This window comes from Anser cygnoides, chromosome 13 (assembly GCF_040182565.1).
Source record: "Anser cygnoides isolate HZ-2024a breed goose chromosome 13, Taihu_goose_T2T_genome, whole genome shotgun sequence".
Taxonomy (NCBI): domain Eukaryota; kingdom Metazoa; phylum Chordata; class Aves; order Anseriformes; family Anatidae; genus Anser; species Anser cygnoides.
The window spans coordinates 887,347-913,872 of NC_089885.1; the positions used below are offsets into that span (position 1 = coordinate 887,347).

Genomic DNA, 26,526 nt, shown 5'->3' on the forward strand with positions numbered 1-26,526 from the left:
AAGTCTTGACAAACGTGGATTTCACTGCCAGAGTCCCACAGGTTGGTGGTTCAACATGCCAGATGTGAGTCTACAGATGTTCAGAGAATAAAGTTGTGAAGGGCGTAATATAAAAATACAGTATTTTGACATGCTGTCTTTAAAGTCATTACACAGGGTGAAAACAGATGTATGGTTTTTTAGATTAACAATCAATGCACTCTGTTATTTCCCATTGCACTTTTTAGACCCTGCCTAAAACTTTTAGCACCTTGTCAACGAAATATGTCCAATCAGACAGAAAGTTTAGGTGTGTTTGACTTATCGATTTTTTTTTAATTTTTTTTTAAGGTATCTCTACAGATAAATAGGTACATGGCAAAAAATAAAGGAGAGTGTTTGCAAAGGGTTTCTTTAAGGTTAAGTTATGATAGTATTACTGCTCTTGGACAATATCTAAATTTATGACTGCCGTACAGCCTTGGGGTTGGAGCTTATAGGTATTACACCAGCTACACTTGGGAGGCAGGAGACTGATGGGTTAGGGAGGGAGAAAAGAAGAGGTGGAAAAAACTTATGAGGCAAACATTTTTGTTTTTTTACAGAAAGCTAATTTCCTTGTATTCATGAGTGAAAAGCTATTTTCCTTGTATTCATGAGTGTCTTTCTGGCCTCAGTGTTGTACTCTTCCATTGCTCAGTTTTTCTGACCGTCAGGGAGAATGTTTGAAACACCTTCATCATCTTTTCTTCCTTTTGCTTCAGGCCATTAGAATGTGTATTGCAGATAGCAAGAAAAATAGCATTAACATAGACAGTACTTTGTATCAACAGGCTGGAGGGGAAACAAGCTGCTGGAGGCAGAAATCAAGCTTTAGTTGAGAATATTTTTGAAATAAGAAAGAACAGTACTTCCCTTTAATAGCTGTTATGGAATAGCTGAACAGTTTTGCCTGAAAGCTCTCCAGAACCGCATGCTAACTTTCTTCTTTCACGTCATTCATAAGTATCAGGTTTTCTGTACACTTCTTTCCTTAATAGGTGCAACATGGAAGTGTAACTTTGTTCTCAGTAAATTTTTACTTATGATCAAAGTTCAGCCTCTGTGGGAATGTGGAGAAAATTCTGTGCTTTCTTAATAAAATATCACAAAAAAGTTGAAAACCAAATTTCTGATTTAAAAAAAAGACACACTGAAAATGCTGCGAAACCACTAGAATGGCACAAATGTAACAGGGGAGAGAGCTTATGCCAGAGCTTCTCATCTTCCCAGCAAGTTCATTATAATAATACATTATTCAGTCTTGCTTTACTGGATAAATACAAAACACTAGTTTATATGCAATGGAAGCCAAAGATATTGCCCTTTCTCATATGTGCAAACATTCATTTGGAATGACTGGTTGTATGGATCTGCACATTGCACATCAGATTATTTATTTATTTTGTAATAGCAACATTAAAAGAAAAAGTTATTTTTATAAATGGTGTTTGCACAGCTGATGTTTCTTTTGATGTGTTCGTAAGTCTTTGATGCTTCTACCTGGGCATCACAGTTGTAACCTCCCAGTGCGATGAGCAAAGTCTGGGCTCCTGAGGAGTATCCTCAGTTCCCTCCAGAGACTTAACAACTGCAGAGCAAGCACGCCCAATTTGTAAAATCTTCTGCTGCTTTGCAGTCAGTTATCCTTTGGGAAAGCAGCATTAGATGAGCGCATAGTTTCAAATTTCATGTTGTATTCCCTTGGTTTTGGTGTTCCTGTCACACTCCTATTGTTAATTGACTGTAAGTAGTAATTTAATTTCCTCCCTCAACCTAGGGCTGTCTGTTTAGCTTCTCTGTATTTAGCAGAGGCCCATTAATCCATACTATTGACTCAGAAGTCCGTCAGTATAGCAGCAATAAAGACAACTTTCTCTGGTTTTGGTCTCTACAGAATCCCAATAACCTGCATGTGATTATTCATGTGGGAATCATAGATTTTGGCTCTCAGGGAGGTGAAAGGGAGTGAAATTTCCCAGTATTGTGTGATTCTCTTGGTTATAAGTAGGCTAACTCTTCCACATAGCCACTGTGCCTGGTTAAATACATTAAGACAATATTTTTTATTTATAAGTATACATGTGTGTGTCACTTCCAGTGTAGCTCCCTGTTAAGAGCCAGCCAGAACTCTGGCCTTCTGGGGACATTTCAAGAAATCTTAGACCTCAAGGGTAATCTATAAATCTCCAATCAATATATCTCAATAGTTCCCGTTTTGAAAAGCAGCTACCCTGTGAGTAGCCTTTAAGGAAAATTACTGATGTAAAAAAGAAACTTTTCACTAGTCTTTCACTTCATTGCACCAAACATTTATTTGGTGAGTAAATACAATACAATGATTATAGTTTTGGGAAAGCTTGGGATTTTGGGTAACGTTGCAGAAATTTCTGGCATCTGCTTGTAATCCACCCATGCTGACGAATATTTGATGTCACAGTTTTCAACATTACACTTGGAATAGGCTTAGTTTACAAGCTAGAAGTAGATGGAAATTGCTCAGGCGAGATTTGTTTTGGTGAAGCAGCAAAGCTGCTGCTAATAAAAAATAGAGCTTGCATGTGTAAATTGTCTCTTCAAACAAATCTTTAAACTGTTTCACACAAGGAAGTTTGTTCTAAAATGATGAAAAAGTAAATGAATCATCCTAAAGTGATTCATATTAAGAAGGTTTTTGCAAAGTGGTTGTCATAAGCAACTCATCTGAATCATCTGTAACAAATTCTGTCAGCGAGGCAAGGTTGTCAGCTTTCCCTGAACAACAAGATGCAGAATAGTTGCAGTGTGATTAGAGATCTCTGAAAGTCATCAGAATAATCTGACCCATGATTTTTCTGATCTCAGACTACTGAATGATATGACATTAGCTGCAGTCAAAAGACAACATTAAGTGAAAAGGGTGTTTCTGAAGTAGAACATTGAAGTTTCAGGTTATTCCTAGAACATTCAATCTTTAGGTTCTTCCTACATCCAGATATGATCTTAATTTACAGTTTCTAATTTCTCTGTCACATTATATTTTTTCACCCTGAGAGTAGCGCAGTGAATGGAGAGCAACCCAATTCTTCCAGCCTCCGTACTTTGAATACAATGGTAGGATTCATTTAATGCCAGTCGATCAGACTGCAATTGGCTGTGTGTTTTTCTCTGACAATTTATGTGAGTCTCTTGGGATAAGCTCCATTCTGAAAAGTGATTTAGACACTTTCAAACCTTCTTATTGGGACTTTGGCCTTGCAGAGGGGAGCTGTGCATAAATACCTCAAAGGCAAAAGCCTGAATCCCTGAGAAAGGAGAATTGCTCTTACAAGACCGCTGTGATATTCACAGGTATTAACATCACCGAGGGGAGGGAGTAAATACCTCAGTCCAATGGGGAATGGCCAAAGGCCGAATCACTTTAGGGAATTTCTGAAAATTTCAGCTCAAATAATTACTCAAAACTACAACCAGCCCTAAACAGAATTTGTCCTCTCTTTGTTCCGGTACTCATGAAAGGCTCAGGCTTTTCCCCCGTGTCTCTTTGAAAGTGCGGATGTCCATCTCTTTCACCATAGGGCTAACTTGCCACAACATAGCAAAAGCATGATAAGATATTAATTCTTCTTGGTTTGTTTGATTCTGACAGCTGGTGAATTTTCACCTGCTTTCATTAAAGGTTTTTTTTTCCATATCCCGGTGCTAGTTTTCCTGTATGAATAAACTCATAATCATTTTGAATTATTACTTTTCCTTTCCTTTCCTTTCCTTTCCTTTCCTTTCCTTTCCTTTCCTTTCCTTTCCTTTCCTTTCCTTTCCTTTCCTTTCCTTTCCTTTCCTTTCCTTTCCTTTCCTTTCCTTTCCTTTCCTTTCCTTTCCTTTCCTTTCCTTTCCTTTCCTTTCCTTTCCTTTCCTTTCCTTTCCTTTCCTTTCCTTTCCTTTCCTTTCCTTTCCTTTCCTTTTTCCTTTCCTTTCCTTTCCTTTCCTTTCCTTTCCTTTCCTTTCCTTTCCTTTCCTTTCCTTTCCTTTCCTTTCCTTTCCTTTCCTTTCCTTTCCTTTCCTTTCCTTTCCTTTCCTTTCCTTTCCTTTCCTTTCCTTTCCTTTCCTTTCCTTTTTTCCTTTCCTTTTCTCTTTCTCTTTTCTTTCCTTTCCTTTTCTTTCTCTTTCCTTTCCTTTCTTTCTCTTTTCTCTTCTCTCTTTCTCTTTTCTCTTTTCTCTTTTCTCTTTTCTCTTCTCTTCTCTTCTCTTCTCTTCTCTTCTCTCTTCTCTTCTCTTCTCTTCTCTTCTCTTCTCTTCTCTTCTCTTCTCTCTCTTCTCTTCTCTTCTCTTCTCTTCTCTTCTCTTCTCTTCTCTTCTCTTCTCTTCTCTTCTCTTCTCTTCTCTTCTCTTCTCTTCTCTTCTCTTCTCTTCTCTTCTCTTCTCTCTTCTCTTCTCTTCTCTTCTCTTCTCTTCTCTTCTCTTCTCTTCTCTTCTCTTCTTTTCTTTTCTTTTCTTTTCTTTTCTTTTCTTTTCTTTTCTTTTCTTTTCTTTTCTTTTCTTTTCTTTTCTTTTCTTTTCTTTTCTTTTCTTTTCTTTTCTTTTCTTTTCTTTTCTTTTCTTTTCTTTTCTTTTCTTTTCTTTTCTTTTCTTTTCTTTTCTTTTCTTTTCTTTTCTTTTCTTTTCTTTTCTTTTCTTTTCTTTTCTTTTCTTTTCTTTTCTTTTCTTTTCTTTTCTTTTCTTTTCTTTTCTTTTCTTTTCTTTTCTTTTCTTTTCTTTTCTTTTCTTTTCTTTTCTTTTCTTTTCTTTTCTTTTCTTTTCTTTTCTTTTCTTTTCTTTTCTTTTCTTTTCTTTTCTTTTCTTTTCTTTTCTTTTCTTTTCTTTTCTTTTCTTTTCTTTTCTTTTCTTTTCTTTTCTTTTCTTTTCTTTTCTTTTCTTTTCTTTTCTTTTCTTTTCTTTTCTTTTCTTTTCTTTTCTTTTCTTTTCTTTTCTTTTCTTCTAATGGATCCTTCTTTAAGTTCCTCTTCTTTTTTTAGATGTTGACATCTAAAGCTAATTTTCCTCTTCTTATCCCCACTGTGGTTTCCTTCTGCTTAGAACTGCTTTTCCTTTTTCTTTTTCCTCTTACCCGTATAGATCATTGCTGAGTCATCCTCCCCCTGTTCTCACTAGTGCTAGGGAGCAGGAGCTGCACAAAAAATTCGGTTTAAGTGGTGCTATTTCTGGACGCTGCCATCTGCCAGGTTTTACTTCCATTTCAAACAAACTTTCAGTTCAGTTTCATCTTTCATTTGGAGGCACATCTGCTCATGAATGCTTGGTAATCACTGGTGTGCAGCACACACCTGTACTCAAATGTATAAAGGAAATAGAAAGAAAGAGCTATATATTCCCAGCTTGTTAGCTATTAAACAGGTTAGGCAGGAAACGGGGACTCTGTTATCTTTGCTTGTGCAGATCTTTATTTTATAAACAACGTTTTCTCAAAGGAGTAATAAAGAAGAACAAACACAGAAGAAGGATTACCAAGCTTCTCTTAGAGTGAACCTTTGCCAATAACAAGTTTATCAGGGCAGTGCATGTGCAGGGGGCTTGGCATAGTGTTAATTTGTTGCTACCACCGAATTAACTATTCTCTATTTTGTTTTCTTTCCAATTCTACATCCATGATTACACATTCATAAAACTGTCCTTCCTTCCGAGCATAAATACAACTGCTTTGAAAATATAATTGTGTGTGTTTATCAAGCACCTAATTTGTTTTACTCGCCAGCTACTAATTACACAGGAAATATAAATGAATTGCAGGTCATATATTCCATTTAAAATACTAACAGTAAAACTTTCCAAACCACAAAACTGAATTTAAGTTTCGGCATGGGACACACAACATGCAGTACTGTCTCTAGCAGTACTAGTAAAAGAAAATAAACGTCTGAGCTGATAGCACATTTAAATTTGTCAAAACATACTGAGTGATAAGTGTGCATTCTGTTTAAGTGAATTGTTTTGGTAGCCTAGAGAGCTTTCTCTCTCTTTGGTTCCTACATAATCTGAGTCTATCACTGCTAGAACTTGTTTATAGTACAGCAGAGAAAACCAAATGCAAAACAGACTGAGAACATGCTAGGATTTGGTTTTATCCACCATGTCATTCATTTTATGTCTCATCCATTTTCTGAAAAAGATATGTAAATTCTCTCTTGCTTCCGAGTTGGATTATTGTACCATCTCAATCCATTCAAAGTAATAAAATGAGATTTAATAGACTATGTTAGTTAATTGTTAAGGAAACATGGAGTTTTAATCACTGTGACAACCACAGATCTGGGAGTAGAGAGCAGAACATCTTTTGCATATGTAACAACTCTTGCAGAAATTTGGTATTAGCCAGCAAATTACAGCTTTCACACCAGTCTTAAAACTACTGTTTCAAATTTATAGTACTGAACAAATATTAACTAATTAAGCTTAGTACCACATTTGTAGGATTGGTCAGTGAAGAGAGATACAGTCCTGGCTATTTGGAATTTCACAAATGGGAGAGAAGAGCAGTGACTTCTGGAATGAAACCTGATGCTGCTAGAGCATATGATAAAGAACCAAATTATCCAGCAGGAATAGAGTTGTTGTTTTTAGGAGTATCACAACTCCACAGCAGACACAGGGCTGAACTCACATTATATGCTGGTAAATCAGTTCTTCTGAAAGTTGTTTCAAACATAAGTGACCAGACTAGGCAGGTAAGTGGGAGCCATCAAAACCGTAGTCGTGGGATTTTCCCTTTAGTTTGCTGCAACCTGATATCATCATATCTACTAGAAATACATATTTGTTTTCCCTCTCCTATGAAAAACGAAGTAGTTAAAATTCCTGCCCAATGGTATATGATTGGGGCCCAACCCTGGGTTATTTTACTATTGGAAATACCAACCATGCAAAAGCCCTCATCTCTCTTTTCATGATTTTAATTTCTGATTAGTTGCATTGTGTGATGGATGATAAATGTTTGTTCATTATTTTTCATGGCTATATTAGGGAAGGAATAAAAGAAGTTACTAAAACGGTGGTAAAATGTTGAGACATCTTACCAGAACAGGATGTCTCGGATACGTGGCTGAGAGAACATTGGGTAAACAGTACATTGCTAAACCGATAACCTACTTCCCTATTTTAAGAAAAACTAACATACCCGAATAAGGAAAAGAGAGAGAGAGGAAGACTACGGCCTTCATCTGTGCGACCACCAGAAGAACAGAGACGACCCCTTAGCAACAATTGACGCAGCCGCAGTAGAAGAAAGGGCTACGCAATGCAACCCCGGAAAGAACTGGTGATAAAAGGGGACGAAAAAAGGGGAAGTTGCGCGCCGTTTGGAGGAGCATGGACTCCCCAGCTGCCCAGCGCTGTTTTGCTTGCTGATCGCTTACTCAATAAACTAATCGACTTACTATAAATTCTTTTTGGCTAAAGAGTAATTTATAACACATTGGATGTCATTGGAGGAAGGGGTTCGTTGGGGAAAATCACTGTTTGCAATGGTGTTTGCAGGTAGTGTAAGATATCTATTATTAGTAAGCAGGAAAGGTGACTGAGCACAGAAAATCTGGAAAAAAATCTGTTCTCTAGAATGCAAAGATAGTCCATTATTGGTGTGGCAAAAATGAAGAATTCAAATATTCTCTTCTATAATGGCTGACTACAGTTCATTAATAACATGCCAATTGCTTATATGGGCTTTTAGCACATTTTGCCTGGAAATCCAACAGAACTGTTAGACTAATTAAAATGTAATAAGCTGTTATAAATAAGAATGAGATAAGCAGAAAGGTATTGATTTTCTCCAGCCAAGACATATTTAAACATAGAGAGGAGTAGCTGAAGAGTTGTGCTTTTTTGCAAATAGAATTCACTGAATACGTATAGAATTTATGCAGTTTCCATCCATGACATTCCTGCTTCCCTCTTTTTTTTTTTTTTTTTTTTTTCCCTGCAAAGTTAAGAAAATACATCCCCATTTACTAACAGCTCAGGTTACAGCAGCTTCAGGGGAATCATCTGAGATTTGGGGAGAGGACTGCTGCACTGACTTAGCTGTACAAATGAAAGCAGATTTTGGCCCAGGCTGTCAAATGTTGCACACATCTCAGCAACCTCCTGCACTGGGTCTTTTCTTTCTTTTTTCATCAGGTGAAAGGAGAGGGTAAAAGATCATTCTAGGCTTGTTTGAGAAGCCAGTTTATGGACAGCATTTCCCAGTGGTTTGTGTTGCACAAGATTATTTTAGTAACCATTTTAAGTGGTGGAAGTGTCCTTGGTGCCATCAACTTAAATTTTGTCAAAACATAGTACCATGCTGAAAGTGCATAATTGGAGTATTTCAGTGATGGAATGCTTGTTCTCATGGCATTTCCTGTAAGACTCACAGAGATGCTGGGTCAAAAGATTTAATTTTTCCATATTATTCACAAAGATTAATTTTATAAGTGTGTGTAATCCTTCTGTGCTGTTTATGGGCATTCTTATTTTGCAGTTGCAGAGTAGGAAGGACCTATGTATCTTTTTCTTTTTTTTTATTGTGATTTTTCCCTTACATTTCACCAAGCTATGCTTGGATTGACCTTGGTGACTTGGTTAATTTTAGTGTTTTGATTTTCTACTGGTGTACTGAAAGGAGAAACTAGAAGAGACTGATCTGTCCCCAAAACATCAGCTCTGCTAACCAGTAAGGAATTGATTAGGGGAAAGTTGCCTAAATAACTCTAGGAGCCAAAGCTGCAGATTAGCAATAAGCCAAACAAAAAACAAAGCAGCTACTGAGGTAAAATAACGAGGTAAAAATTTTACCTGCTCAGGTAAAATATCTGACTATAGATTTTCTGGGCATTTTAATCTTGAAACAGAAACACCGGTGCTTATCAGCACTATGTTCAAGTGCTGGGTTACCACATGTGCAGTCTTTGTTCTAGGTGTAGACAATTTTTTATATATCAAAAGTTGGAAGGAAAAAAATATCGGTAATCTGACCAATATCTCATAGGGTTATTAGGGGAAAGCAGAGAAATCATCCCAAAACCTTCCAGGAGACTGCATTTGCCTATTGATATAGTATTTAAATAGGCAACATATCCTCATGCAAATTTGCAAGTAACATGCAGAAACTGAATTCTGTGCAGGGACAATGTGATTCCTCCAGGCTATCGAGGATGAGTCTTCTGTAGTACTTCAAATAACGTGTGGTTTAAAGGATGTATTTTAAAAAGTATTTAATCTAATTTTAGAGGCTCACATTGGAGAAGGCCATCACCTTCAACGGAGAAAAAAAACCACACAACAACAACAAAACCCCACCAACCTGTTCCAGTGTTTAATTAGCCCTTGTGATGGTAAATGACTTCTTATTCCAGGTTGAATTTGCATGACTTCAACTCCCATCTGTTGGCCCTTGTTTTACCTTTGTCAACAACTTTGAAAAGCTGCCATCACAGCTCTCTCTTTCACCTGTATGTATTGTGATCAAGCTACCTCTGAAGCTACGTTTGAGAGCTAAAGATATTTAATGTTTTAAGCCCTGCAGCGTAAGGCATGTTTCCCAGGTAGAGAAGCACATTCGTGGCTCTCCTTTAAACTGCTCATCATTTTTGCAGATCTTCCTTGAGTTATACTGCAGCTTAATAATGTTTTCACGGATGTTGTGCTTAGAGGTGATACTGACTTTGTTCTTCAGTTGCCGTCTTTTTAAACATTCAAGGATGGTATTAGTCCTTTCTGCCGTTGCAGACTATTGGGAAATCATCTTGAGGCAATTACTTGTGACGGTCCCTAAGCTTTTCTCTGTACCTCTGTTTTTGATTGAAGACCATGACTTGCCTCCAGATGTATTACATAGCAAAGTACTGTATTTTACTGGTGGCAGTTAACTGGCAGTAAATAACAGGTTTATACCATTTGTTAATCTGTAAGATGTCTAGTCACTGCTGCCCTTTCTGCATTGCCTTTGCCCTTTTAAATACACACACTGGCAGTACAAACACCCTTAAAATTTCCTCTGTTTTGAGAAATGCTAAAAGTAGACCTCTGCGGTTCAGAGAGATCTTCAGCTCCCTGCTCATCATCAGTTAATTTGGAAATAGCAGTAGCTTGGTCTGGCTCCTTCATGTCTTCAGAAAAATCCTTTTTTTTTTTCTTTTTTTTTTTCTTTCACTTACAATATCAGCCATCAAATATAAACCAGAAATATCTGTTCAACTTTTCTACATTGATTGCAAAAAATATATAAAAAATAAAAAAAACTTTATCAAGTAATATTTTTTCCCTGATCTACAATTTTCTTTTATTCTTATGTTTTCAAATATTGTTGTAATATATTTAACATATTTATCATAGATTATTGTTTGCCTTAACTACCAGTATCTATCACTAATATTTTAGAATTAGAAACATTCATTGTGAGATTATTTTCCCTTCACTTTACTCTTGGAAAGTCCAGGTTCTATTGTTATTTTCATATTACCCTTTCCCCAGAATGGTACTTGCGATAACATAGTTCATTTGAATATGCCATTGGAATTCTAGCTATTTGACTAAAACAACTTTTTAGATATTTTCACTAATTTTATGAAAGTTGCATACTAAAAGCATGGAATGTAGAAATAAAAGCTTGAAACTGAATCTGAATTCCCTTAATAGGTGAATTTTCATTGCTTTTCAATGGGATTTGGGGACCCATCTCTCCTTAGCCTCCCTGAAGATCATAGTCTAAATCTGCACAAATACTCTGTTACATGTGGAGAATTAGCTTGCAAACTGTTCATTTTATCCTTTTATTCCTCAGAAATACCATAGGGACACTTAACATTTTATTCTGTATCTAGTGATTTTAGCAACATTTCAGCAGTGTTTCCCTTTTTATATATAGGGAAAGCATCCCTAAATATGGAAGGCATCTGAATTTTTCTTGCAGCTAGATGAAGTTCTGCACCAACTTTTCACTTCTCCTTTAAATTGTGTCCGTTGTCCTTAAAACAAAGAAACAAACAAAAACACAACTTTTGAAGAATCTGAAATCCAAGGTAAATTCCATGTAGCAGAAATGTAAGTTTGTTGTAACCCTTCATTTACCCCTATATTTGTATTATAGCAATGCTCCAACATGGCTGCAGAGTTGAGTCCTCTAAAATGTGGCAAAATGTGGCATTATACTTTGGGATGACTGTCACCTGCCCTTTATATTCCCAGAGCTGCAGCTGTAATTACATAGGCAGCAGTGCTGTCCCTCAGCCACATCTGTCTGAATGGGGATGTTAATAGTGGCTCACAGAAAGGAACCAGAAAGCAGTTTTTTTTGTAGCTTAATTAAAATACTTTTCTGTTACTTTTCTGTTTCCTTCCCCGTCTTCTGTGTTGGGGCTTGTTTGGTTAAGCAGATGCATAAACGACATTGATGCCAGAGCATGTATTATGGATAGTGAAGCAAACTCCCCTGTTGACTGATCTTTTCTGCTCAGAAACATTGACCATACAATTTTAATGTTGGTTTGGAGATATAGAAGCTATTTCGTGGATGGAAGAAAAATACAAATCAAGACTTGACAGGTAAAATTTGCAACAGTGATGGTTAGAAGATATGTAGGGAGAAAAAAAAAATTGAGGATTAAGAAAAAAAAGAGAGGTTTTAAAAATAGGTCAACAAAAAAGATGGGGATCTGACTCCACCTCATAGTATGCCTCTCAGGAGTAAGGCCATGTAAGGATGGGATTATAGGGAGAGGACAGGAGATCCTGGGCTGTCGGTTCTGTTCCTTTAGGTAGGTGGCTCGGGCACACTGACCCCTGGTGCCCCAGGGGGTTGTAGCTTTGCGTGAGGCAGGACCTCGATGTCCAGACAGGCTTGTTCTCACCTAACTACTGGTTTCAGGAAGAGGAAGCTCTCCATGTTGTCTCTTCAGAAATAAATAAGTAAATATATTTTTCATCTGGGTTTTTGATTTTCATCTAGGCAGGGCTACTCATCTAAGAATTTATGAGACTTTAATATTAAAATGATTTCTGTTGAATAGCATGGCCTTTTGATGCTCATTGTAATTTCCTGAAGACTCCTTGGAGAAAAATCTTTGCCTGATTGATGCATTTATGAAAATGTATTTCATGCTGCAAAATGTTTTGATAGACGTGTCATGCCCGCAATATTAAATAAATAACTAAATAAATTCTTGGTTAGAGTCAGGGTGGATGCAGGCTAAGAACCTGAATCTGCCAGAGATTTGAATGTTTTGGGAGTAGCCTGGGACTGGGAGATTTTGCTGAAATGTTAACGAGTAGGACCTCGAGCCTCCAGGCTCTTTACAAATTTAAAGCCATTCCAATTAAAGCTGCTGCAGGAGTCTGCACAGAAGGACCTTGCTATAGCACACTGCGTTGTTTAGTTCATCTGTGTGGCTATGGTTGCTGAGAGTTGCAGTTCTTTTCCGGTCCCTCTGATATTAGTCACTGAGCTGTTGAAGCAGGCTCTGCTGCATCCCCAGCACCACACACTTAGTAGCTGCAATTAGCATTTGCTGTGAAACGCCGCATTGACACCCATCTTGTGCAAAGTGCTCTGTACTAGGTAAGCACTGTACCTGTGTACACATAATGTACAGCAAAATCCAGTCCTCGCTGCAGAGACTGCATGGCTGCGGGCCTGCTGTGGACTTCGTGCTGTTCTGAATGAGGCTCTGCTCAGGCTGGGTTGCAGCTCATTGCAGGACAAGGACTGAGCAGGACAAAAAGCCAGGAAGGGAAAGGTACCGCAAGAGGAAATGGCAGGGTGGATGCTCTTGCAATGGGGAAGGTAGAAGACTGCTGTTACAGAGCCTTCATATGACAGGGCTCCCAGATTTCCCCCACCGACCAGCATTGTGGCTGGTCTGAAGCACGGATATTTGGCTGATGGTAGGTTGTCACATTTATTAATGGGGCCTTGATGTCCAAATTCCCAACCCAATGCCTGTAGCACAACCAGTGCCTTTTAAAACCAGATGAAAAAGGACAAACAGTGGAGCAAGGGGAAAGTCCAGCAGCAGCACAAACTGTAATTCCCTCCTAAGCAGTGATCTTTCTTCAGAAAACTGTCCCTTAACCTTTTGCACTAACATGATTATTGACACCATATATCTAATAAGAGCCACAGCAGAAACTCAAGAAGGCTTGCAGCCTGAATACATGAACAAGTCTTTAATCTGTTTTATGATGATGGAGTGAGAAGTAGTACACTCATGCATTATTTTACCAGTAGCTAAGGTATAACATTGTGTTTGCCTGCACTTGGTAACAAATCCCAGAACAACCATCATAAAAATTCTCAGCACCTCTTTCTCTTAGAGAGACCAAGACGAGATCTCGACAGATGTACATGTGTACTGTGGCCTCCCTCAAAAAATGGGTCTGAAATGTTCACCCCCAGTTCTCAGAGATAGGTCTCAAGAGGTTAATCCTGCATGGGAAAGATTAGTCTAAGGAACCTCTATGCGAGCATGATCATTGAGCTGTTAAGTTTCTTGTGAACCTTGTTTGAATATCAGGCACCGAAATGGGGAGAGAGTACAAAACAGCTTTCATATTCACAGGTCTTTAAAAATAGCAGTCAGGGATTTGCTAAGAATGAAAGCTTTTTGGTTTCTGATCTGCAAAATAACTACCTTGGGATTCAGGCAAGTTTTCTTTTTCTTTCTGTTTGGCAAATTTTCACCACAAACTCATCTGAACATTGGCTACAAGGGACAAAGGAAGTGTTTTACTTAGAGGTTATTTCTCCTGCAGGTATTCTCCTGCAACATTGAGGATTTGTTTGCTTAAACCTGTAAAGAATTTAGTTCATCTGAGAACGAGGTGGAAAATTCCCATGATAAAGCTTACAGCTGAGAAATGTATTAGACGTGCAGGAGGGGTGCAGGTATATGCTGAGTCTAAGAAAAGGTTAACGTGAGACTATCGGGGTGAGGAGGAAGCTAAAGCAAATGCCATGGGAACAGGGGAGAAACTGCTATGGAAACAATAAAAAGATAATGGAAAAGTCAATTTTTCACTAGTAATGGCCGCTCTAGGACTCCTCGCAGAGGAGGAAGAGTAAGCATACCTTATTTCATGCCTGCATTGCTAAGCAACATGCTCAGATGAGCTGGTTTGGCTCAGAATGGAAACAATGAAGAAAAAGTGTGTTGTAGGGGAGAAGGTGGTAGGTGACACAGATCTCATTAATGTAAAGAAAGCCTGTTGCAAGCAAACCTACCGACTGAGCAGGTCCAATTTGCCAGATTTTCTGCTCTACAGGTATATCTGTTGAAGTGGAGTTTAGAGAGAAATGTAGGCATTAGGAGCCTGGATTCTCTGTGCCTGGCTCTGCATCCAAGTCCAGGTAAGCTCTGCTTCAGTCCCAACAACATCTCTTGCCTGTGTGACAGCTGGTGTCCATCTGTCTCCCAAGTGAAGAAAATTTTCCCTCTGGGTAACAGACTTATTTCCACTCCCTTTTTGCCACCAGAGTGGCAGGAAGGCAGCAGAATATGACCAAGGTTATGGCAGAGTGATAAACATATTGCTTTTCCCCAGGCTGTGTAGGAGTTTTTTAAGGTGACTGGGATTTGCCAAGGTTGTTGTTAAACCTGAATTTCACTGGGAAAAGCTAAGGATTGGTAAAAGAGTGACACTAGCCTTGCTGTATGCACAGGGAATGGGCATTTTGGCATTGTTCCTCGCGTAGGATGTGATCTGTAAAGCAATTGCTGGCAGTTGATCCCTCTTCCAGGCAGCACCGCAAGCTGAGTGGAGAGACTCTGGGGCAGAGTTCCAGCAGCTTCTTTACTTCCTCAGTTGCTGATTAAGCTTAAGAATATATGTACTTTGTCTTTCTTTCATTCCTTCCTTCTTTCCTTTCTTTCTTTCTTTGATGCTGACAAGTCCTGAAGATTTGGATTTGCATATGGTTTTGCATTATTTTCTCCTTTTCTGATAATACCTTTGAAAAAGAGTCTGAAACATAGATAGAGCAGTTTCTATGGCATATCCACCCTGCCCAGAATAAATGCCTACACGTGCTGCAAAGAAGTGAAGTTACTACTCAGGTATTGATGAGGTTTAGGCACATCATGTTACTTTTTTAAACTTGACCCTCTGTGGAAGCTTTTTGTTCTGTTTTGTCCATTGTTTTCTGGGCTGCTTACTGTAGTCTTATCTGCCCCATTACATACAGTTGATCTTTCATTAGATCCCTTTGGGGAACCAGTCTTGCAATGATCAGTAATGACTTTTTATCAGTCAGGGTGAGCAAGAATTGTCTTAGTGTAATGCCTAATTATAGCTGTAAATTTTTTTGTTGTTGTTGAAGAATGAACCTCTTCCCCCTCAACCTTTAAAATCAACGTATTCTGACAAGCTTGGCCTTTAAAATGTTTTGAAGTTAAATTATGTAAAGAGAGGAAATCTAGCAGAAGACTATCTTCTGACATAAGCCATGACATTTTTATTTAAAATTCTGCATCTACTGCCAAGGATCCTGACTGCTTTGGTGATCAAACCATAAGCCATCAGAATCTGGTGTTATATCGCTTATATAATTAGACACTGCCCCCTTTCATGAATAACAATAATTCAGAAGTGTTCAGTTAGAAATCAGAAGAAACCTGAAATTATGACAGCTTTTCCCACCAACCAGCTCAAACAGGAGTGTGTAATCCACTTCAGAAACTAGGGGCACATGAAATGTTCCTAGGACTCAAGAGATGCAGATTCCATACTAATCTTAAACTAAGCCAATATTTTACTCTCTTTTCATCTCTCACAAACTTTATCATTAGGGGAGATTTCATCCCTCAAACTAGCTTAAGTGGAATCTGTTTACTTATTTGTCAGAACTCCTCTGTGTACACAGAGCCTGAATTTGTCACTGGACGCTAACTCAGCTGAAGTCCAGCATCCAGCAGTTGCTCAGCTATAGGCACAATACTAAGAGCTATTAGTGTTACCCCGTAGCAGTTCCCAGGGTAATACATAATGGAAAGCAGGAGGTTTTCTGCCAGGGCTGCATGTACAGAGTAGTTTTATGGTAAAAAATCTTGGCTTTGACTTTAGGGGAGCTTTGTTTAATTTCTAGATTTGTCACAGACACATCCAATTGTAGTTATGTCTAATCTCTGTTCCCAGAACAAATGCTCTCCATAAATAATATAATTAGCTAATCTTGTAATAGTACAATACTTTCTGTGACCTTAAAAGTGGCTATGAATTTTAAACCACCTTTTCTTATTCTTTATCTTGATCTTGTAATGAGAGCAAGAAGATGTAGTACCTTTGCTAGTCCCTGGGAGTCACAGTTTTAATACTTATTGCAGCTGCGGAAGCATCGTCAGCTGGGTGTCAAGAAGGCAGTGTTGGCTGGGACCCTTCCTCTGAGAAATTCTGCTGACAGAAAATGCTGTTTCTACAGACAAATATTGTTTCTGCAAAAGTAAGCATTTTTTTTTCTCCATCAAAATCTTAAATTCCAAATGTTACGTATTTTCTGACAAGATTTTCAATTTTAATTTTGGGTTGGTTTTGATCTGAGATGGATTTTCTTTCAACTTTACTATCGAATGGCTTCATATCAAACCATCCAACTACATTTTCTTAAGGGAGGCTCCAGCTGAAGTAGCATCTGAATGTAACTGATGCTCAGTTACCTCACTGTTGTGCACAGAAGTGGAAGAAAATTTTTCTATCCAACTCTTTCTGCACTTAATCATACATTTCATGGAGCTATGCCAGTTTCAGTAAACAGTTCTGATGTGAAAACTAAAAACTTATTTTTCTATTTTCAATTACCATACTTGTTTAAATAAAACCTATTAGGACCTTTTGTATGGTCAAAACGTTTTTATTCACAAGAAATTTTCAAGTTCTCATTCTGAATAGGAATTTGAATATCTTCGGTGTTGTATTTTGATATGGTGAGACATCAAAATCCTGACAATTCTAATCAAGGATGATAAGTTTACTGTAGAAAGACTGTAACACAGAGAGAGATACCTCTCATTTTAAGGAATGTGAGATGAAACGCAGCATTTTCTGTGTTTCAGTCACTATGCTTTTACTATAAACAGGATTTAAACCCAGCAGTCTTGAATGCACATTTACCTTGTTACTGTAAGACTACTTTCTGAAGGATTTAGCAGACTGAGGAAGAAGCTCTGACTCTCATTTCTTCTGTGGCCAATGGGCTGTTTGGCCAGTGGGTGAGAGTGTGAAAACACTGCTTGCACCGGCTGCTTCGCATGACTGCTGGAAGAAACTGTGGTATTTGTGAAGTGCATTTGGTGAAATTTACAGCGTTACCGAGCAATTTATTCGCACAGTAATAACACTTCCTGGTAAATACAATTCAGTAAGTAAGGATGACTGTGCATTCCAAGGAATAAAGGCTAAATATCTGGAAGTTAAATGGCACAAACATTGCTTTTCTGTGGAAAACGCTGCCAGAGCAGCAACCATTCAGTACAAGCCATCAAAGTCCCGAGGCCACCTGAAATGCCAGATGCATCTTCTACATTTTTTAAAAATTGCATTGTAGAGTGTTTAAACATTTAAATTGTCATATAGGCAGTTTTTTGAATATATAAGTTAAAACTCTTATATTTCAGATAATTTCTGTGATTGTCCTGCTATCTAATATTTGAATCTAAAATCTTCAGCTATATAGATTGAGTGAGAGGACGTACTAGCTGATTCACAAAGCTTTTTAGGAATCTCAACCCTTAGAAATAAGTGCTTCACTGAAATCAATAGGAATGAGAAGTTCAAGTGTATTTTTTCTGTAGAAGGCACAAATGAGATACCTCTCTGCTCTTCGTGTCGGTTAAACCTGAAGCCAGTCTTTTTGTTTTGTAAGGTGCTATTAGCTTCTGTTTTGTAATTCTCCACTCTAAATGTATCTACTTATCTAAAGTATTGAAGACACATCTTCATCACTGAAATATTTGCCAACTACATAATTGTTTTCTAAATATACTCAATGTTTGATTTGTACAATTCTGTTCAATGGTTTGGTTGCAGTAGCCCCAGACTAAGTGAGACAGGAAAGATGACTAGAAAAGTAAGTCTGTTGTCAATAAGCTTAAATTTGCCAGACTACAGGGTTCAGCTCTAAGGCAATTTTTTTTTTTTTTTTTCCAAAATTTTGGAAAAAAGCTCTGGTAAATTTGAAAAAAAAAAAGCAACAAAACACTACACGTAATTTTGTGCCTTTGAGAGTAACTCAGGTGCAGCCAAATCCAGATTGCTGGGAGCAGATATATATGTCCCCCTCGCCCTCCCTCAGCAGTAGTCTGAGCAGATGGATGAGCGTAGTGCAGTGCCCTGAAGGTGAACCAGCTCTGGGACATGTCTCAGGCCATGGTGCAAAGTGACTAGATTTAAGGGCCCTCCACGGAGATTACTTGTCACCAATCCATATTCCCAGCTAGGGATTTGTTGCAGTTGATCCTGGAGACAGTGCTTGTGCAGGTAGGTCCAAGCACATGTGGGGCTATTAATGATCCACATTGTATCCCCCTGAAAATGAAAAGCCAGCGTGGTCTTTATGACTTCATATCCCTGCAGCAAGGTAGGAAATTATTATTAATGTAACAGTGAAACAAACAGCTAACACTCTCCCAAAGCAGAGTTTTTTGTGTCATGTATAGTGACCTTTAAAAAGGCTGTCAGTACAATTTTTACAGTGCTTTCTTAGATACTGCTGTGCATTTTCAGTTACAGGGGTTTTAATTCCGTAGTGGCAGATCTTGTATTAGAGACAAACCATAAAAATCCTGTAATATAATTATCGAATTAGTGTGCAAAACATGCATACAACATGCAGCCTGGTTTCAGGTGTATCTATATACAAGTATGATTGTTTGTATCAGTTCTGGGTGTGAATTTAGAGGGGATTGGCAGTGCCTGATGGGGCTCTATGAGTGTGGCCATCACCAGGGTCTTGGTCCTGTGACCAGACAGGACTTGGCTGTCACCTGGAGGCTTTGTCAGGGCAGAGGCTGGAGTGGCACAGGCTTCATCCCACTGCCCGTGCTGACCTAAAGGAGAAGCATGGTGAATTCCTGCAGGAGAGAGGCCAGAAAGGCATGCTGAGGTCTCTCTCAGTGCAAAATATTTCCTAAGAATTTCCAGTGGAGATTTTGATTTCCTTTTTCATGTTTAATGGCCATTGTTCGGGTTGGTGGTGCTGGAAGCCGTGGAAGAAATCCTTGATCCCAGTTGGTTCCAGTTAGGACAGAGTTAATTTTTCCTCCTAGTAGCTGGTAGGGTGCTATGTTTTGGATTAGGATGAGAAGAGCGCTGATAACATGCTGATGTTTTAATTGTTGCAGAGCAGTGTTTACACCAGGCCAAGGACTTTTCAGCTTCTCGCTCTGTCCTGCCAGCGGGCAGGCTGGGGGTGCAGCAGGAGCTGGGAGGGGACAGACCCAGGACAGCTGACCCAAACTGGCCAAAGGGGTATTCCATACCATCTGGCGTCATGCTAAACAATATATAGGGGTGGCTGGCCGGGGTGGGGGGCCGGCTGCTCGGGGATAGGCTGGGCATCGGTCAGCGGGTGGTGAGCAATTGCATTGTGCATCGCTTGTTTCTTACACATTATTATTATTAATACTATTATCATTATCACTATTATTATTATTATTGTTATTATTATGTTCCTGTCTTAATAAACTGTCTTTATCTCAACTCACCGGCTTCACTTTCCCGTTTCTCTCCCCCATCCCAGAGAGGGAGGGGGGAGGGTGAGCGAACGGCTGTGTGGTGTTTAGCTGCCAGCCGGGTTAAACCACAACAGTCCTTTTGGCGCCCAACGTGGGGCTTGAAGGGTTGAGATATCGACAAATTTGACCAGAGTGTGTTAAATTAAAATTGGTGTAAGTATTGGACCTGCTTAATAGTTGCTAGTCACAATGTTGATTGCCTTAATCTCCAGTCTGCTGTGCCTGTTTTCCAAATTGAGTTTTATGGTGCGTTACTTTCTGTTTGTGCTCCCTGTTGCACTGTTTATCCTTTCCGGGCCCTGGTTTAAGATTGTTATGGTACTGTGCGGTGTAACAATGGCTTATGAAATGATGAAATATCTGGTCACGACTATAACCTGGTATTTGTACTCAGCACTGACGTCGACTCTATACTTTGGAAACCATATCTCGGAAACTATTAGCAATTACACCTATTGCCTGTTTTTGTCAGGGAGCCAATCTGTGAAGGGGACAGGGGAAGACATGTTTCCCTACCTGTTCACTCTCCCTTTCTCCTTCACCACCACCCTCTTATCCCCCGAGCTAGTTACGGTGGTTCTCCGAGATGTTGAATATCCTTGGGATACTCAGACCAGCCTGCTCTTGTTGTTATGTCTCCTGAATGCGCTTCAGGTTTTGTTGAGGGTTAAACAACTACTTAGGCATCTCATCCGGAGATCTGTCTTGAGGCGGGATAGTTGCAAGTGGCAGGGAGTGTGGGAGGATATGGGCAGGTTTCTAGAGCAGTGGTCACCTCCAGTGTTTTGGACATTCACCCCTGAACAACTGCAAAATCCTAAAAAGCTGGCAGAATGCTTGAAAAAAAGGTGTCATGACTCTGGCAGTTCCAAAGTGACACAAATCACTGTAGCGTGCTGGGGTCTGGCTTGTGCCTATCGAGCTGCAATTGATGCTACTAGCAACCCAGCTCCAGCTCCTGCAGCCGCTCCAGCTCCTGCAGCTGCTCCAGCTCCAGCTCCTGCAGCCGCTCCAGCTCCTGCAGCCGCTCCAGCTCCTGCAGCTGCTCCCACTCCTGTGTCTGGGTCAGAGAAACGAGCTGTAGCAGTGCAAGTTGACCCCGCAGAGGGTATTCCAACCCCTGTGGCAGACCCTGTGTTTGGGTCAGAGAAACGAGCTGTAGCAGTGCAAGCTGACCCCGCAGAGGGTATTCCAACCCCTGTGGCAGACCCTGTGGCTGGGTCAGAGAAACGAGCTGTAGCAGTGCAAGCTGACCCCGCAGAGGGTATTCCAACCCCTGTGGCAGACCCTGTGGCTGGGTCAGAGAAACGAGCTGTAGCAGTGCAAGTTGCCCCTGTAGACAAGGTGAAAAAATGGTATAGAGGCTCAGGTCGTTTAGAACGCAGTCTTCTGCTAAGTCTGGGCATAGTGAAGACGAGGCTGGGCCATCAAAGGTGCAGGAGACTGAAGATGAGGATGGGGATGTCGAAAAATCAACAGTAACTACCCGGACTCTATACCAGCGTGAGCTACGAGATGTGCGAAAAGATTTTGGTCGCTGTATAGGTGAGCAGCTTGTCACCTGGCTGCTCCAGTGCTGGGACACCGGAGCCAATTATGTGGAATTAGAGGGCGAGGAAGCCAGGCGGCTGGGATCCCTTGCTAGGGACGCATGCATTGACAAAGCAATTGGAGATGGAGCACGATCTCGCAGCCTCTGGAGGCGTCTCCTGTCAGCTGTGCAGGAAAGGTATCCCTTCAAGGAAGAACTTGTATGTCTACCAGGCAAATGGACCACCATGGAGAAGGGAATTCAGTACCTGAGGGAATTGGCCGTACGGGAAGTAATTTATAAGGCCCTAGACGACGCACAAACATCCACAGATCCAGATGCAGTCCGGTGTACACCACCCATGTGGCGGAAGTTTGTACGGAGTGCACCATCATCATATGCCAGCTCATTGGCAATACTAACCTGGAAAGAGGAGGAGAATCCCCCAGTGAATGAAGTGACTAAAATACTCCGGCAGTACGAAGGAAATCTCTCCTCTTCCCTACAGGCCTGTGTCTCGGCTGTGGAGAAACTCTCTGAAGAGGTCCACCAACTTAAAGAGAATTTATCTTCCCCTCCCTGAACGAACCAGTGTCCACCAGCTAAAAGAGAATGCTTTGGAGAAACTTTCTGAAAAGATCCACCAACTTGAAGAAAGATTATCTTCCCCTCCACCTGAACGAACCAGTGTCCACCAGCTAAAAGAGAATACTTTGGAGAAACTTTCTGAAAAGATCCACCAACTTGAAGAGAGATTATTTTCCTCCCCACCTGTACAAACCAGTGTCTCAGCTATTAGGCGTAAACATTCATCTATGCAAGGAAGACAATATGGTGGGCACACACACCGCGCCACCCTGTGGTTTTACCTACGTGACCATGGAGAGGACATGAGAAAATGGGATGGAAAATCTACTGCGACCCTAGAGGCACGGGTACGTGAATTGCAAAGGAAAACAAGTGGGAAAAAGGAATTCTCTGAAAAGTTTGCTGCTCCAACTTCCAGCAGGCAGTCCTTTAAACACAGAAACGAAGATTCTGACCAGGACTAGAGGGGCCCTGCCTCCAGCCAGGGGGAGGAAAGGGACAATCGAGTTTATTGGACTGTGTGGATTTGATGGCCTGACACGTCAGACGCACAGAAGTATAAGGCTTTGGTAGACACCGGTGCACAATGTACTCTAATGCCATCAAGCTATAAAGGGCCAGAGCCCATCTGTATTTATGGTGTGACGGGGGGATCCCAGCAGTTAACTGTATTGGAGGCTGAAGTGAGTCTAACCGGTAATGAGTGGCAAAAGCACCGTATTGTGACTGGCCCAGATGCTCCGTGCATCCTTGGCATAGACTATCTTAGAAGAGGATATTTCAAGGACCCAAAAGGGTTCCGCTGGGCTTTTGGCATAGCTGCCTTGGAGACAGAGGACATTAAACAGTTGTCTACCTTGCCTGGTCTCTCAGAGGACCCTTCTGTTGTGGGGTTGCTGAGGGTTGAAGAACAGCAAGTGCCGATCGCTACCACAACTGTGCACCGGCGTCAATATCGCACCAACCGAGACTCCCTGATTCCCATCCATAAGCTAATTCGTCAACTGGAGAGCCAAGGAGTGATCAGCAAGACTCATTCACCTTTTAATAGTCCCATATGGCCAGTGCGAAAGTCTAATGGTGAGTGGAGACTAACAGTGGACTATCGTGGCCTGAACGAAGTCACGCCACCACTGAGTGCTGCAGTGCCGGACATGCTAGAACTCCAGTATGAACTGGAATCAAAGGCAGCCAAGTGGTATGCCACAATTGATATCGCTAATGCATTTTTCTCCATCCCTCTAGCAGCACAATGCAGGCCACAGTTTGCTTTCACTTGGAGGGGAGTCCAATATACTTGGAATCGGCTGCCCCAGGGGTGGAAACACAGCCCTACCATTTGCCATGGACTGATCCAGTCTGCGCTGGAGCAGGGGGAAGCTCCTGAACACCTGCAGTACATCGATGACATCATTGTGTGGGGTGACACTGCAAAAGAAGTTTTCGAGAAAGGGAAGAAAATAGTCCAAATCCTTCTGAAGGCCGGTTTTGCCATAAAACAGAATAAAGTTAAAGGACCTGCACGAGAGATCCAGTTTTTAGGAATAAAATGGCAAGATGGACGTCGTCAAATCCCAATGGATGTGATCAACAAAATAACAGCTATGTCTCCACCAACTAGCAAAAAAGAAACACAAACTTTCCTAGGTGTCATGGGGTTTTGGAGAATGCATATTCCAAATTACAGTCTGATTGTAAACCCGCTCTACCAAGTAACCTGTAAGAAGAATGCTTTTGAATGGGGCCCTGAGCAACGACAAGCCTTTGAACAAATTAGGCAGGAAATAGTTCATGCAGTAGCCCTCGGGCCAGTCCGAACAGGACCAGATGTAAAGAATGTGCTCTACACCGCAGCCGGGGAGAATGGTCCCACCTGGAGCCTCTGGCAGAAAGAACCTGGGGAAACTTGAGGTCGACCCCTGGGGTTTTGGAGTCGGGGATACAGAGGATCTGAGGCCCGCTATACTCCAACTGAAAAGGAGATATTGGCAGCATATGAAGGAGTTCGATCTGCTTCGGAAGTGGTCGGTACTGAAGCGCAGCTCCTCCTGGCACCCCGACTGCCGGTACTAGGCTGGATGTTCAAAGGAAGGGTCCCCTCTACACATCATGCAACTGATGCTACATGGAGCAAGTGGGTTGCACTGATTACTCAGCGGGCTCGAATAGGAAACCCCAGTCGCCCAGGAATCTTGGAGGTGATTATGGACTGGCCAGAAGGCAAATACTTTGGGATATCATCAGAGGAGGAGGTGGTTCGTGCTGAAGAAGCCCCACTGTACAACAAGCTACCGGAAAATGAGAAGAAATATGCCTTGTTCACTGATGGGTCCTGTCATATTGTGGAAAAGCATCGGAGATGGAAAGCTGCTGTATGGAGTCCTACACGACGAGTTGCAGAAGCTGCTGAGGGAGAAGGTGAATCGAGTCAGTTTGCAGAAGTGAAAGCCATTCAGCTGGCTTTAGATATTGCTGAACGAGAAAAGTGGCCAGTTCTCTATCTCTATACTGATTCATGGATGGTAGCAAATGCCCTGTGGGGGTGGTTACAGCAATGGAAGCAGAACAACTGGCAGTGCAGGGGCAAGCCCATCTGGGCTGCGGCATTGTGGCAAGATATTGCTGCCCGGGTAGAGAACCTGGTTGTAAAGGTACGCCTTGTAGATGCTCACGTGCCCAAGAATCGGGCTACTTGGTGTTTAGCTGCCGGCCGGGTTAAACCACAACAGAACCATAGTAACTCATGGCAGAGGGCCCAGTGAGGCATTAAGTCACTGCCAGGACTCTCTGTTATCTAAACAGTTGTATAGTTCCATCTCATTCAAGATGCAGTAATGTCTAGGAATGATTTTGCTAAATATTGCCAGGACAGGCAGTTTTATTTGTTTTATAGAAAGGGGACTGATGGAAGGGCTTTGGGAGGAGCTGAGCCAAGCTGTTAGGATTAGAGTTTCTGGAAGGCTGGGGAAGAATAGAGAGGGTTCTTCTCCTATGCTTTAGGTTTTCCTGTTATGTTAGGTCATTTCCAACTAGCTACCTTCCCAGCCTTTTGGGAGGCTCTGTAACAGAGATCAGTTCCTCAAGAAAGAACAAATGAATTTGGAGATACACTTATGTTGTAAAGGAAGTGGTTTGTATGCATTATCTCCTACAGAGAGAGATCCCATGGGAAAAATACTCTCTGCCTAGAAAAATTGACTCATATGGGGTTGTCCATGAGCAGAATGGTTCTTGTAAATAAGGTTTATCATCCCTGACCTTACACCTTACAGATCTGGACTCCAGGATGGAAGTTTCCTGGGGACACAGGTATACTGCAGACATGCATGTTACCATACGTTGTAAAGCCGGCACATCTCAAAGATTTTGGTAAGAAAAGTGGTGCACAAAGGACAGGGTGAGGTCTGTCATTACACACATCGAGTAATCCACTAACAGATCTGGCTGCAGATGCTTGGCCAGCTCTCTGTCCAGGGGTGGATAAACTGGATGGATTTGCTTTGTGTTTGGGAGGAAGCCTGTCACAGGTGAAATGCTCTAGAACCTCAATAACATTTTACTTTTCAGATAAGTGAGTTATTTCTGGCAGAAAATAAGGTGATCTTAAAGTCTTGAGGAGATACTATAGCCAGTACAATTTTGTTTGGTGGTAGTGGGAATGTGCATTGGGAGCAGCATTGGCAAAGAATCATGAAATATTTCCCTGTGTTGCAAATATGCCATCTATTCCCTGTGACAGCGTACCCAAAGTAGACTGCTGTACCCGCTCTTCCCTTGGAAAGAAATATAGCTGTTTAATTGACTTTACTGAGAATAAGATCAGGCTTAACTTCTGTAAATCACAATTCAGGGCTGCCAGTTTGCTGGAACACGTGTCCTGTGGTTCCTTCCTGAACCTGGCCACATCCCTGAGGTGCAGATACCTTCTGGCTGTGCGGACAGCTGTCACCTCTGGGTCCTACTGCGTCCCACGGCAGCGCTCAGTGCGGGCCTGCCCTGGAGAGAGCAGTGGGTGACACTTTTGAGTAGCTTTCTCCTGATGTGCAAAACACAGGGAAAGGAGAGTAATCCAAACTGGAGGAGCAGCTGGCATGTCTTACTTTTTGTCTGGAATGAAGAGCAGGTAGGGACCAGGCAGTGTACAACTTCTTCTGCAAAGGCTAACAGTGATGTTCTGCCCTTAAATTAGCCTGGTTTGCAAGGCACCACTAAATTCTTGTGAAAATATCTCCATTTAACTGTAATAGCTGAACTTCAAGGCACATCACAGCTATTACCTCAAGCCTAGCTAGCAGCAATTTAGTGATGACAGTAATGTAGATTAAATAAGATCTCATTTATAAAATTTCATCTAAGTATCTTTAAAAGAAATCAAGCATAAATATGATTTGTTTGTTTGTTTTTAATGAAATAGGCAAGTCACACCTGTGTTTTGGTAGGTGCCACAACTTTGCTATCAGACAGTGGCATTTGTCATTACAGCAAATGTCTTGGGTGGGGGAGTGCTATAAATCTGTAGCAAAACTGAGTGGCATGTTCGTGTTAGAATTGGAGACTGCTCTGAGTTTTTATGAACCACCTCAGGAGCAGTGGCTGCAGCTTCCTTGCGAGGGTATTTGCTCTGATATTAAGGGGATGGCAAGTCAGGGAGAACAATGAGCT

The 26,526-nt window shown here is 40.9% G+C and overlaps 1 protein-coding gene across 4 annotated transcripts in view; it reads left to right on the forward strand.

Moving 5' to 3' along the window:
* Positions 1 to 26,526, forward strand: part of GRIA3 (glutamate ionotropic receptor AMPA type subunit 3) — a 606,096-nt gene that overhangs the window by 172,406 nt on the left and 407,164 nt on the right. For all 4 annotated transcript variants that reach the window (XM_048070799.2, XM_067005236.1, XM_067005237.1 and 1 more), the window contains one exon: positions 16,341 to 16,456. The gene's annotated coding sequence lies outside the window, so the exon portion shown is untranslated. The remainder of the gene's footprint in view (positions 1 to 16,340; positions 16,457 to 26,526) is intronic.